The sequence below is a fragment of the Diabrotica undecimpunctata genome, chromosome 2, assembly GCF_040954645.1.
Source record: "Diabrotica undecimpunctata isolate CICGRU chromosome 2, icDiaUnde3, whole genome shotgun sequence".
Taxonomy (NCBI): domain Eukaryota; kingdom Metazoa; phylum Arthropoda; class Insecta; order Coleoptera; family Chrysomelidae; genus Diabrotica; species Diabrotica undecimpunctata.
The window spans coordinates 179,869,510-179,885,702 of NC_092804.1; the positions used below are offsets into that span (position 1 = coordinate 179,869,510).

A 16,193-nucleotide genomic window follows, 5' to 3' on the forward strand; every position below is an offset into this window, starting at 1 on the left:
TATGGATGGAGCTGCTTTCAAATTTCTTGTCAGAGGTCTTTACTACAATCTAGATTTTAAGAACAGAAAATTTGATCCAAAGAAGAAGAAAAACCTAGAAGACATGCTTAAAATCTACACAGACATGGTAAATACTTACCACATTGTATCAATACAAGATACATTTGATAAAGAAGATTTCCACGCTTTTGGCAAACATTCCAAGCTGTATATCCAGATCGTCGGAAATGAATTTACTGCAACAAACCCACAAAAATTTTATATATTTCTGACCGCCCTTCTAGTCAGAACGAAGATATCCGAATTGAGACCGGTATGTCAAATTTTTTAACTATCGCTTTCTGATGGTACCAATCACAATATTGAGTAACCTTTGCGTTAAATATAGGAACTGAAAACTTCGTTGTTTCGTACGACGAGTTATGAGACCTCCAAAGGTAAATATATTGCTTACCTCGTAGTGATTAATTAATATTTATTAATAATATAAACCGTTTTGGTATACATGACGTGACGGTACATTACAAGCTGCTACAGTCTGTGGAGGATGCAAACTCAAGAGCCTGCTGATTCATGTGCCAGACATGTTTAATTGGATACAGATCAGGCGATCGTGTTGGCCAAGATAAATAGTTGATGTAATGTTGAACCATTAAAGCTAACAATTCTCTGGCAACATGCAGTCTGGCATTGTCCTGCCAAAAATTCGGGTTTTGGATAACGTTTACGTGTGGAATGAGATAGGGTTTCATTACTTTCTGAATATGAATTTATCATATTGCGCAATTTTTTCAATTGCCCGAATATAAAGAAACATGAATAAATTCAATTATCTGATACAGAAGAAGATAAATAAGAAATAAATTTAAATGATATGATTATTTGGTAATCATATTTTTTATTTGATAAACAAAATGTTAATTTTATATAACAAATTAACATAAATTCAGGAGACGAGGTCCACCCTGGCCACCAGATACCTTGGAGACCATCTTCGTCATAATTTCGTGTTTAGCATAAAACAAAAAATCCTGTGTATTGAATTTTAAATTATTTCAAATAAAATATTATAAAACTTTAGAAGATGATGTCCAGGTAACTCAAGGACAATCGCCGTCGTAATGTTCGTGTTCAGCGATTTCGAAAATCTCCAAGTAATAACTTTCCAGTGATTTCGAATTAAAATAACATAAAAGTCCAGGAAAAGAGTTCGCTCCTAGCATCAGATATCTTGAGGAATATCGTCCTTATTAATGTGTTTAGAAACCTCGACAAGCCACTAGTAACAAAATTAAACTTATTCGTGCCGATATTTTACGAGTTTCTGTTCACTTTGAAAATCCATTTTTCCTTATGCACAAAATTCAATTTTTATTTTACCGCCATGGATTTTGTTCACAAACTTTTCTGACGTTTTTCTGAATCAAATGCAAAACGTTTTATAGCGATTCATCTTGCCGCGGGAAATTGGTAGGCTTATTGCTTCATTGCCTCATTGAAACTCGTTCAGAAATTTAATGTTAAAAATTCAAGTAGGTAAACATATCGTAGCCTGCTAATAAATAATTGAAAATTAGCTTATTTTCTGTTACTATAATTAACCCATGAAGGACGAAGTTTTCGAAAATCTTTATTTTACATAAATAATACAAATAACTCTTATGAATGGGCAAAACTTACTTAGAAAAAGACAAAAATAATTATTAAATATATTAAAACCTAAAAATATTGCCTGTTGCCAAATGGCAACGCTAGGTTCCTATGGCTACATTAACCGAATGAAATAAAAGTAAAAAATATTCTATGAAATTGAGAGATTATCGGCAAAAAACTTTCTATAGCTGTGTATGAAATTTAACATTACACTTTGTGCACAAACCTACTTCACATTTGGCGCATCTTGTTCTCATGATCGACCTGCATTCTTCACCTGCACACCTAATTTTCTTTTTATTTGGTACTGGTTCCAGTAAATGCCCAACTCCATCGTATCTAATATCATCAGATACTCTATGAAAGGAACGACTTGAGAGTGAACTAGACGGTCGGCCACCTTGTTTTGCAGGCACTCCGTATTTGGTCAGATAGGCTTGTACAATTTCACGCCTAAACTCTAACTGTGTCAACTTGTTGCCGGATTTTTTATGTAGCACCTACGCATTTTGTATAGTCGCATCTAGCATCCAGGTAATCAAGCTCCAGTACCATTTTTTTGCCCTCATTCCTATTCTAAAGCGGTTTATATTTTCGTCCATTAGGTCGGTGCCCCCCCATTGCATTATTATATTTACCAATCAGGCATGGACTTTGAACCTGGATGATTTTCTTTTCAGCTTGTGAATATCTTTTCACGAGCGATTGTGGTTCCACCCCATAACATGTTGACGCTACACTTACGACGCTGTTATCCAACCATCTTACAACTATAATACCAGTTTCTCTCTCGAGAATCGACCCTACATCACCCCTTTTGCGTTTCTGCATATTAGCTTTCGATTCTATAGGGCAGTTTTTGGGAATGCGATTTTCCCGTATTGTTCCGGTAAGGCTATAGCCACGATCCTTTATATATTTCAAAAGGTGGAGGCTCGTAAATAAATTGTCGCAGAAAAATTTGTAGGGTAATCTTGATTTATCATTGGGCAGTTCATCGAACATTGTGACGAATGGAGCCGCACATGCTCCAAAAACTTTATAATAATGATTATTTGCTTTGGGATCGGTTCCTTGGTATATGTTGAAGCTTACAAGATACCCACTTTTAGTGTTGAGGCACCAAACTTTGTAACCGAAACGAATCGGCTTTCCTTTTATGAACTGTTTACATGAGTGGCATCCAAAGTATTTCACCTTAGATTCGTCGTAATTTAATTCGCCTTCAGGGACGTAATATTCTTTATATTTTTTCTGTAAATAGTCAGCTAAGGGTCTGATCTTGTAATATTTGTCCCTTTTATCGATGGCTTCATTATTTGCAAGGTGGAAAAAACGCCAAATTGTAAGGAACCGATCTCTTCGCATAGCGTTTATGACCATTGCATTACCCATATCGCCTTTCATATCCCAGTAAAATTTTTTTCCCGGGAGCCAATTATACCCCGACAGAATCAAAATGGCAAAGAAACACCTCATTTCTCCTGCGGAAATTTTGGGGTCGGGAAAGTTCTTCTGTAGTGCATAACTCATGCATTGGTTGAGAATGTAACTAATTATATCCTCGTCGAAAAATAATTCAAACATCTCGACAGATGTCAACGTATTGAATGGTTCGTAGCTATATTCTGGGAAACTAGCGGCATTGTCGACCAAATCACCCGTTGTCCAATTTAGGGACTCGTATTCAATTTTCTTCACTTGAGAGGTAGTTTGTGGGATGAAACTTCCGCTGCTTTCCTGGGAAATATCCATCGCTTGAACTGCATCTTCTTCGATGTCGTCATCCTCCTTGTCTGCTTCTTCGCCATACATTTGCACCTCAACATTTGCTTCCAGCTGTTTTCTAGACAGATTGTCGATGAATCCTCCCCCATCCTCCTCGCCAGAATCTTCATCAGTGAGGTCTCCAATATTTGGGGGCTCAACATAAATATTTCTAACGTTGACGTCATCTTCGTAAACCATGTTCAAAGCTTCTTGTAGAGAGAAACCCCGCCTGAAAAAACAAGATGCCTGTGGATACTAGCGTTGCCATATGGCAACGCGATGAATAAAAACAAAATATTGTAAAAGATCGCTATTTTTCAAGGGTTGTCAAATATTCACAGAGGGAAAATGACCTTTCTATTAGAGCATAATTGTTACTTTAGCCACTTAGATGTAATAGTTATTCAGAAGTAATTGACAAATTGAGCTACTTACACAAATCTTATATCCATTTTTACAACTATCAAAAACGGTGACTATAAAATCTCACAAACACCAACGAATTAAGTTTTTGTTAGGTGTATATCTTCAAATCACTTATTTTCTGCAGACCGGCACGTTCTTGGAAACAAAACAAACTAACATAACCTCAAAATAATAAGATTCGTACGTCAATACCAGTGTTGCCATATGGCAACTCCAGTCCTTCATGGGTTAAAGAACCTTTTACACTATTTTAAATACAAAAAGTGAAATCACAACACGGCGTGTAGTTCTCAAAACGAAATAAAGTAAAAACAATTTCATTGTACTGTTTTTTCCTGTTGACTGCGCCATATCACTAAAAAGGTACAATAATATTATTTCCCGTAGTTGTTATATTTTTTTCATCTACCTACACATAATATAAAAAATAATAATTAAAACAGCAATGGTCTTTGATGCATAACTTTTCAATATTGATAAATTTACCCAGCTATCCACGTAATTCTATATTGTACACAAATATTAAAAATACATTGCAATTTCACCTGTACGAGTGGTAATATAAAAGTCAATATGAGGCCGAGTCATTAAAAATAATGAAATAAATATTTAAAACAGGTATTTAATTAAAGCGAGCTGGTAGAAATGCCAGTAATTAATAGAATTAATTAATATTTAGCCAACAGACCGAAAATGTTAACTCATGTTAGTAAATACCGTGAATTATAAAACTCATTCATTATTTTAAATCATTTGTGTGCGGCTTGCACGCGTTAATTTATAAAATAATTGTGCACGGAGGGGTAAAAATAGATTAAAAAACGGTTTTGATTTGGTTTAACAGTAACAGGGGTCAGTTATATATTTTAAATGAAAAATACATACATTATCGATAATTTAAAGTTACCCACTCAAATAGTTCACCCTGATATTTGGCATTATTTATTGGATTTTCTGAAAATTAAATTAAAATAAGTCGATCACTTTCGTGTTTAATTGAGAACCGTCTTATTTTTACTTCTATTTTTTGTTAACAGTATTTTTTTTACTTTTGGCTATTAAAATTTTTTTTTCAGTATCGTGATATTTTTAACATTACTACAAGGTTATTAGTAGATCAACCAATTCAGAATAAAGAAGATAGAAAACACAACAAGATCCTATTTCCTATCTCCCTTATTCAAAAACTGTCTCGAATTTATTCTTTATAAGACCAGTTAATAATTCTGAACTGATCCAAACAATCTACGTCCAAACAAGTACTAACAAACGGCAATCTTCATGTATTACTGATGGACTATTCATAAAAATGTTCTTAAATCTTCCAAAAAATGTGTTGGAAGTCCTGGTCTCACTAATTAATGACTCCATTGAAAAAGGTATATTTCCATAGTGCCAAAAGACAGCTATAATTATTCCTTTTTATAAGGGTGGTGAAAAATCGAATTTCCATTTCCATCAAAAAAAAACATATAAAAATATCTGAGTATAAAATATATATGCTGAAATATATAAAAATGGTAATACTTTTTAACCCAACATGTGAAAATATATAAAAACAGTCAAAAATATGGAAATATTAAAATTAACTGCAAATAATGATAATATGAACACACAAAAAAAAATAAATAATAAAGTATTTATTAAAGTTTGTTATTTGCCACGAAACCAAAAACCCAGAGCACAACTCCCTGAATAAAACAAGTACGGTTGGGCGCCAATGTGTAACGATAAGACTACCAAAGAGAATTGAAATACTATTGTAAAAATAATACCTCAATCAACCATGGGAGCTTATCGTCTATACCCTGCCTAGCTCAGTATCTCAAGTGTGAGTTCGTCTTGTCTTAAACTAGGGATTGAACCTGAGTTCTCAGTTGATAGCAAATAAGACAAATTTTAACCAATCATATTTATTTAAATCAATAAAAAAAAACAATAATTAACCCTGCCAAAGCTTAACAGTTATAAGTGTTACTTATTGCTTCGATGGGCGGCTTGTGTGTTCTAGCTGTTGGATCCTCCAATTAGAAGTTGTGGAATTAGAAGTTGTGGCTTCTGGAGAGCTGCAGTCACACGTGGCTGTATGTCCAAATATGCCAATAAGACCAATAAAATTTCGATATGTCCAGTAAGGTTTTGATATGTCCAATAAAAATAAACTGTCCAGTAAAGTTTTGATATGTCCAATAAAAATAAACTGTCCAGTAAACTAAAAGGATAAGAAACAACATGCATTAGAAACACATCAAAAATAAAGGTTTAACTTCCTTGCCATCTTACAAAATTACACTTAAAAAAATAGCATATGGCAAGGATAAAATGAAATATGAATGTTACTACTTAGTTAAATTCTGTTAAAGAGTCCTAATGCATATATCAGAAAAAAAACGTGCTTTCGAAAGAAAGTAAGGTTAGAAATATTGGAAATGTGGTCAGAATTATAGAATAAATATCACAATGAAAGTACTTACCCCAACAGAATTTGTAGACTATACAAATGAGTCTTATATTAATTTTTGCCTTCTTTTATAAATTTCAAAAAGAGGCAAAAAAATAATCCCACTACAGAAAAGTTGTTTTGACAGAAAGTGGGAGACTGAATGAAGTTAGCACAGATGTCATAGAATGTTTCTATAGATATCATGAAACTAGCTTGTCAGTCAACACAGAACAGAATAGTCTGCCGAACAAAAGTGAGAGGGCAAATATTTATTCTATGGGACAGAAAGAGAGAAAATAAAGAAAGAGGAAGAAGAGAAAAACAGGGGCGCCAACTATTTTTATAAATAAAAAAATAGTAAAAATTAAACTGAAGATAAAGAAATTAATAAATTAATAAAGAAATTAAAATGAAATAATTATTAAAATATAAATTAATAGAGATGTGACGTTTATAACGTTACAAATGTTTTTATTGTATTTATAATGTATTTATTTATTTAATAACTATTTATAGACCTATTGCCTTACTACTGGTGCTATTTTAAAAGCCTGACTTACGTCCTTTCTTGTTGGAAACATAATTTTATTACCAAGTCAGTTCGGCTTTTTATCCAATAAATTTACCAGTGATGCTGTATTTTCTGTATTACATGAGGTCTGTCGAGCACAAAACAATCATCTTTACACTGTCACTGGTTTTTGTGACTATGCCAAAGCTTTTGATTGTGTAAACACGAAATTTTGATAAAAAAAAACTACATTTCTACAGGTATTTAATAGTTATGACCCTCTACTACAGTTCACAATCTGCTGTCGCAGTTCGTCAATTTCTTCAAGGACATTTTCCAAACAAATTCATTTCACGATTTACTGACTTCCCCTATCCTGCACATTCTCCAGACTTAACATCTCCAAACGCATACATTTGGGGCATACCTAATACTGCCGTTTTTAAACGGGTACCACAAACCATCAGTGAGTTAAAGGATGCCGTTAAAGCCTTCTTCGCAAGCTTGAGACAACGTTTATTCCATAACATTACGAGAAATCTGGAATATCGGTATGAAGTGTGTCTTGAGAGAGAAGAGCTCATTTAGAATATGTTATAAAGTGACAACAATATGTATTTAAAAAAATAAAATAATTACAAGTTCAGTACTGTTTATTTTGTGCTATACTGTATTAAACCAACCAAGTAAACTGAATTGGTCAAAAAGTCATCAAATGTTTTTGCTAATCTCAACAAAGATGCAAAAATTTTACCACTCCTACCCCTAGCTTCTTCCCAAAAACGCCCCCTTATAGAGAGAGAAACGGAAAAAATCGATTTGTTAAGAATCTGTTTGCTGTAAAAAAAAACGGGTGTGGCAGTCCAGTGGGACTGCCGGTAGATGTTATACTTCTATACACGCATTCGCCGTTACAAATTTATTTGGGAGTCAATCTGCACAATCATTACATATGTAATGCTATAAGTAAGACATAGCAGAAAGAGAAACAGAATTAATAACAACTTACTAACAATTAATAGTTACAAATACATAGTAACAATTAAACAACATTTGACCTGTAATAGGAGTATAGTAAATGAAGGATTGAATCAATATTTTGATGAAAATGTATATTTTTATTTTCATATATGTATGAAAGGAGTTGAATGCAAAAATTTTTTTACACATACTAAAAATTTACACATTTACATTTGCACGTAAAATTTATTGTTTATTATGTTATTAATATATAAATACAATAGAATACACTGCAACATAATTCAATATAATAATACAATACAAACTAAAATGCAATATTCATACGTATTTAAAAATGACAATAATATACATAACTACTTACGCATGTGTTTAGTTTACCATGTAATAATATTAATAAAAAAGTCCTCCCCGACTGGGAATCGAACCCCGGTCTCCCGCGTGACAGGCTGGGATACTGACTACTATACTGTCGAGGACATGATACAAACGTATTTCAAAATTGACAGTTCTGGGCCATACAGTGATTTATTGAGATTTTTATTTTGAAATACAAAAGACTAATATAATTATGAACATTTAATAAATAATACAAAACATATCACATAAATAATAATATTAATAAATATTTTATTATATATATAATATTATATGTATATATATACTCTCTGCTTAGACTCATAATCCAAGGAAAAATCTCGGGAAAGAGAAATGTGGGACGTAGGAGGATTTCCTGGTTGCGAAATTTAAGGGAGTGGTACGGGTGCAGTTCAATACAGTTGTTCAGAGCTGCAGCCAACAAAGTAAAAATTGCTGAGACGGTACTGCAAGAAGAATAATATTAAATACATATACAAAAGTAACATTTTTATATTCGAGAGAGGAAGAGAGAGAAAATATATCTTCTGTCTCTCTCTTACTCATTATCTTACATATGTAATGATTTCACAGATTCACTACCATACAAATTTACAACGTGGAGCGCGCGTATAGAAGTATAACTTCAAAAAATTTTAATTAAAAAATGTAACTGAGGTAATTATGAACAAAAATGTTTATTGACACTTTTTGTGTAGAATAAATAGTTCTTTTAGAAATAACGCTTGAAGCCACCGGTGATTTTTTAATGTCAGTTACATCTCTCCTTTAGCTTTCCAAACCTCCATAGGTATTCTATCAGGCTTTTCCATTCTTTATCATGTTATCTTTGCTTTATTTCAACACATGATCTAAACATACTCATATAATATATGCACTCTTATGACTTGCCTCTTACTTTAGCAATACTATATAAACTTGTCATCCCATCGGTAGTTTCCAACTATTCATACATTATGTATAGACGATATTTCCTTAGCACTATCTAAAACGCGTTTTTCTTCCCTCTTTGCTACTTTGTATACATCCTTATCTTCCTCTTTTTTACACCTGTTAAAGAGAGAAGGGCCTCTTACTAGCTTCTTTTGTCATACCTCTTAATAGCCTCTTTCGTCTTCCTAACTTTCTGTGGCACTTAATCATTTCAGGACCAATTTTCCTTATTAATAGGAGGCTCTCTAGTACCAGTAGTAGTTTACCACATGTTTTTGCTAGCACTTTCTCTCCTACTTGTACCACAACTTCTGTTAATTTCTCACCAGTAATTTACCAAACTCTTCAAATTTGAAATATCATAAGATTAAGTTTATTACAATGTGGCCACTCTAGAAATTGAGTTTTTAAGCCAGCTACTGAGGACATTTCTTAAAGTAACTCAACAGTAGCATCTACAAAAAATTGTAATGAATATGTAACACGCACACAGTTTAAATTTTATGACGCTTCATGTACACGAGAAACCACACATATTCCTCAGGTTCTATTTCAAAGATGCCAAGACTTTAACTGTCATGTTTATATGTATATATGTTTTATAAACTACCAAAAGACATCAGGCAATAAAGCATGTCAACCCAACATAAAATATGCAGCCGTTGATGAACATTCAACATGTTGAAAAAACCTAGAGCTATATATATTCGGGTACAATGTAAATAGCGTGTGGGATCATTCTATAGTAATAAAACAACGGATAGTAAATCCCAGATCAAGCTTAAGTAAACTACTTTTAAACAAGCCATTTTCTGGTTTTATAACATAAGAACTTGATTGAATGCGACAACCGGAAGTATGTTTCAAGTATTTGTAAACAAAGTCAAATCACCGACATCAGGAATGGATTAGCATTACAAGAAGTATGTAGAACGATCAACAGATTATTTAAAAAATAAAACCTTTTGTCAAAAAAAATTGCCGTTACGTACCAATTATTCAACAAAAAATACCAGAAACTATATTCAAAATTCCCGTAACTCAGAAACGGAATAGTTTTAACAACTGTGAGAACAACCATCGTGTACAGGAGAGATACCAACTTTTCGAACTACGTGAATAAAAGTAGGTGACGTGTTAGAACAATTGAAACTAGATCGTGTTCCGCTATCTGCGGAAACTAAAAAGTATCAAAAGTTTCAATGCCCTCTAGCGATTAACATGAAATATGTTAGGTAAAAAAAGTTGAGAGAAAGTTTTAATGGCCAAAATTGCAGAATTTTAGTACAGGATAAAATTCGGTTGGAATTAATAGAAATTTCTCTGTAGTAATCTGTAGTGTACAAAAAAAAAAGTACATATGTGTGTACGTGTATGTAAATTATTAATATAATTTCAGTATATGAGAACTGTATTACATAGGGTTGGTTCAAAATAATTAGGATAGATAGTAAGGGTTATACAGGTACTAGCCAAATCAAGTTTATAAAAAGTACTTCTGTTACAGACACACTCGCGGTATTTATAAGCTTTTACTTGCGGTTTTACCTCGTACGGGGGGAGCTGTCTTTACCGGTTTTTAAACACGTGTCTCGCGGCCCTTACACTAAGATTACGAGATAGAGCACATTTGCGTTTGTTGTGTCAGGATTCGCGGTATTATTCGCGTATTTATGTGAGAGAATGTCTGTTACTAGCGGCAATCAACAGTCGAGAGAGAGGACGTCTGTTACTAGCAAAATTCAACAGTCAAAAGAGCACGTCTGTTGCTAGCGGCGGTCAACAGTAGAGAGAGCGCGTCTGTTGCTAGTGGCAATCAACAGTAGAAAGTGTACAAATGTTGCTAACGATAGTCAACAGCCAAGAGAGAGTCTTTACGTTTGCTATTTTAAAACTGTCTCTATTTTAAAGGAGTGGGGTTGAAGTGGGACAAGGAAGGTTTGTCGTAGGGTAATGATTTTAAAATTAAGGTGAAAACATAAGAATTAACACAGCAAAAAATGACATAATTTTTCGCATGTGAAAAATTTAACATGTGGTATCTGGAAATATTATTACAGATGGAATCTTAATTGATAGTACGTATAGAGTTCACATAGTTTTTTGCATTGCATTCTTCTTTTTTTTAAGGTGCCAACTTCCTGCGACGGTTGGCAATCATCAAGGTATTTTGTTGCCTGGGGATCTTTCAGAGCTCGTTGGATGAGCAGTTAAACTCTTTCCTAATATTTCAGAACCACTTTATCCGTCTTCTTTATATGCTGTGTTTTCTTACTTTTTTTTAGTAATACTTCGTAGTTAATTGTTTTCTTGTACCTCATATCAGATGATCAATTTTAGATCTTTTTCAACTCTTTACTTGACAAAAAACGTGGATTTTATCTTTTAACACGTTGAATTTGGACCGTAGCTTGGCCATCATGCATTATCATTCCATTACTGGGTCGAAACTGATCGTTGTCGGCACTTTTGAAGACGATGACGTCGATGTTCAAGGATAAGCACCAAGCACCACCAACTGGTAGCACCAATTGTAGCCGAAATGAAAAAAAAAAAAAGAAAAAGTAATTAGGTCTGAGATTAGACAAGCAAAGAAAAATAGGACAACGGAACAATGCAGGGATATAGAACAGTTGGGAGCTAAACACGAGTTATTTAATATATATATATATATATATATATATATATATATATATATATATATATATATATATATATATATATATATATATATATATGTATATATATATATATATATATATATATATATATATATATATATATATTGTTATGGATCAGTTTATCGATCAGAAATAGAATAAAGAATTTTTTTATTATTTTAATATACCGCGGGCATATAAGTTAAAATACAACCCTGTACTTATTTGTAATAGTTAGAATAAGAGAAGACATTGTTTCCGTGACGGAACAGTTTTTCCTTGAAAGACTGAGTGAATAGTAAAAGGACAATGGAACCCGTATAATTATATATTTAAGGAATAAACTTTGTAATTGTATTTTGCGGTGGACATTTTTCGAAAGTAAATAAGAATTAGATTTAGATATGAGATAACAAGAATTTGGAAGCTTATTTCTGTTGAAAAAGGCAAAATTGTTAATGGTTTCTGAAAAGTAATTTGAGTGAAAGTAATTTATTTGTTTTAAATATTATGTTGGAAATTTTCTAAATCGGAAATAAGTGGGAAAGATAAATGCTTATGATTGGTTAAAAAGGAATGATGGGGAATGAGAGAGTGGAGAAGGTTGTCTGGGAAGATTGAAAAGATTATTATGTTACCGGCAGACCAGAGAAGAAGACGTGTTTTTCAGGTAGTCAATCTGAGTACCAGTGTTTTCGTGTGTTAGTGAAAAAGGTGGAAGCTGAGAGCAGATCAAAATCGAGAAGATTAATACCTCTTTTGAGTCTGCATAGTCCACGAGATATAATTGAGAAAGAAAGGAGAATTTGTGAATAAAGAGTACCGGTCAAAAGAGGCTTGGGCTTGTGTTTTCGGAGGAGTAGTTTGCTGGTATGCGGTTTGGATCGATGCTGAGAACTGGAAAGATTTGATGGTAGCCGGACATAATCAATCAAGGAAGGAACTGTGGTTTGATCGAGAGCAGACATCATTGGTGTAAAAAAATAAAGGTCAGTCAAATAATTTGAATGAAAGAAAACCTCTAAGATATTCTAAAGATAAAATCAAATATAAACATACGAACTAAGATTCCAAGTTTCAAAGAGTTATTTTTTTGTGAATAAATTATATTTTTATATGGTCATTTTTTTTTGTAGATATTATTATAAAACAGATCAATAGATAGTTTGTAATTAAAATTAAATTTAGAGTATAGGAGTTTGTTGGGAAAGATAATTGCCCACAAAAGTTATTTATTAATAGTCATCGTATTGCTTATTGAAAATAAATAATAATTTCTGTGCATATTTATATTGTTTTAATGTTAGTTCCGTTTCCTGTTCTATCCCGATTATGAGCAACTAGGAGATACTGACCCACTAGAAGAGATATATAAAGTAAACTGATTAAAGTAAAATTAAGAAGGCACCCTGAGAATATTAAATAGTAATTGATTTGTATGACTCTGCATAAATTAGTGAATTAATTAATTAAATAATTGGATTAATTAAATTAGTGTTAATTAATAATAAAACATCATAAAGCAGATCACAACAATATATATATATATATATATATATATATATATATATATATATATATATATATATATATATATATATATATATATATATATATATATATATTGTTGTTGTATTGACATTATAAAACAAGCAATAAATTTTTTTATGAATATACAACAGCAAATACTTAGTAGTACAGTAGAAACAAAAAAAAAATACTGAAAATATTTTTTGCCTAATAGGTATATATCACAGAATATTACTGCATGTGACGACACGGATAACACTTAGATATTTCCACCTCTGCTTCCAATCCTGCCTTCACATCTGCGCTTTATGCTCAAAATAAGATTTTAAACGCTATTTTGGCCGAGGCCATTACAAAGTTCAACCAGAATTCGCCCTAAGTCTCCAAGTTGTTATGCCGGTTCAGTTTTAGTCGTGATTACTTACGCATATCCCTGACATGTTCTATTGGATTCAGGTCAAGACTATGTGCTGGCCAATTGAAGATTTTAATGCCAACTTTCAGAAGCTAGTTTTAAACTAATCGGGTTGCATGATTTTTAGTTTTATCGTGCATTAATAAAAAATGTTAGTCAATATAAGGGACAAAAGGCACAATATGATCCTGAAGAATATTTAATATATATAGTGATCACTAGTGATCAGTACTCACAGAACTTGTTCCCAATCGGCTTCTTGTCAATGCACATGCTACATTTCAAAATTTAACCATGATCTTAGATGAGCTGTGGTTAAAGTTGAACCTCAGGCAGCAGTGTGAAGAAGCCAATTTTCTTGTATAAGGTGTTGCCGAACTGTTTCTAGACTTATTGGGATGCCACTTTTGTTTTTAAGCTCAGACTTGTTGCAATTGTCGGGTTGTTACAAACCGTTGTCTTAGAGCAAAAAGCTTTAACAAACGAAATTGTCGTTCACAGCTCTTCTGAAATTTTCATCGGTTAACCTGTATCGTTCAATTATTATAATTTTATCTCTTGGTTAAACAACTAAAATCTTCTTTGAGTAATACAACGACTTATGTACATTCTCAAGTGGTTTCTTTTCTAGAATCTCAGTGCATCTTAATAGCTTACATAAAAGAATTTCTAAACGCGTAAACCAAACCTTAAACTTACTTAAAAGTCGATTTGCTTGAACTCGAATTGAACAAAAAATATTGGTAAAAATAAAAAACTTAACAACACATAATGATCAGCACCGTTTTAAACGTCTTTTGTTGTTAAAACAAATATTATTCAGGGAACTTTAAAAATTTAGTAAAATACTGTATACCAGTGATGCCCAAACGGTCGATCGCGATTGACCGGTTGATCGCAACAGCTCCTGGAAATAATTCTCGAAAGTATTTCTAAATTAATCAGGCCCTGCTTAAAAAATTCCAGACATCTGAGGCAATGCAACGTTCGGCGAATGTTACCAATGCTTCTCGAATGTCTGTTCATGTATAATAAGCTTATGTAAACGGAGCATTATGTCAGTCTCTATTTAGTTACGATAAGTAAAAGTTCTATGTAAAACGGTAATATTTAAAACGCAAAATAAGTGGGATGAAAAAAAGTAAAACATTTTTAGATTGATTGAGAAGAATTTTTATTTGTTATATTTTTAGGGATAAGTGCGTTTGGCTTATTTTTCGATCTTTACTGGCACTGCTCAAACGTGGAAACTTATTTTAGAAAATTTTTAGCCTAGAAAGGTATTATAAAACCCTGCATAAAAGGTATGAAAATGATTTTCCGCCAAAGAGTGAGTTATGAAAATGAAAATTTTAAGATTTGAAAAGTATTTTGAACAGGGAGCAATTTAGGGGAGCAATTATCAGCTGCAACAAATACTTCTTTTTGCATTTATTAAAGCAGCTAATATATTATTTGATGATTTTTAAAAATCAAAGACAGATAATATCTGCTATCAAAGAGGTCCAGTTTATCTGTTTGACTGTCACCAGATGAATCGAGATCATGAACAAAAATTTGGAAACCCAACTGAAAAGTGATATTATAGAACCTATATACTTTTCTTTGCAGTTTGATGAGTCCACCGATATCATTGATACTGTCCAGTTATATATGTGGGCTAAAGAATAATTATTAACAGCGCTACAGGATCATTTAAAATATGTACAGATGATCACTCATGTTTTGAAGGCAGCAGTCTGCTGCATTGTAAGACAATTGTTACATTACATTGTTCTATTAGGTCCTTGGTTTATACAAATGCTTCAGTGTCGTAGTGAATGTAATAATATGCAAAATAATTTCTAACAAACTTCAAGATTTCTGTCCATTTTTAGTAATCAATTAAAGATCGACCAATAAAAAAGATTATAGGTTATGTTTCATAAATAGGCTTCAGCCTAGTTGTAGTAGTCGGTAGTCGATCGCTTGTCTTTTGAATATTTTGTGCTAGACCGCAGACATCACAAGTCTGAGCACCCCTGCTGTACACGTTATTTAAATTTGTTAATAATTTTCTTAAAATATTAGTTGGTGCGGTATTTCTTGGAGCAGTGTAGTCAACATAAGCAACAAACATTGCATATAAACTTTATTGTTTACTTCACTTCAGTTTAATTATGTTTTGATTAATTCCAACGTTGATATAGCACTAAAACATCTCATTTACCAAACATCTTTCATATTTACATTTAATTTACTTGATATAATCAAAACATAGACTTTATTTACCTTTTTACTATATTATACTCCGCAATATTCATTTTATAAAAATGGGTCACATGAATAAATCATTCCGTAACCCCTCAGAATGTGACACAGTTTTAATTTCCTCGGCAGGGGATGAAAAAACGCGGGGATAAAGATTACACCACCTTTTGTTTTGGCATACTTAATTTCAGGTTGTGTGTTGTACTCTGACAAGGAAAATATATAACAGTGTCGACGTAGCGCAAT

The 16,193-nt window shown here is 32.5% G+C and overlaps 1 protein-coding gene across 1 annotated transcript in view; it reads left to right on the forward strand.

The window, feature by feature from the left end:
* Positions 1–16,193, forward strand: part of LOC140435297 (EGFR adapter protein-like) — a 651,983-nt gene that overhangs the window by 31,778 nt on the left and 604,012 nt on the right. The gene's annotated exons all lie outside the window — the stretch shown is intronic.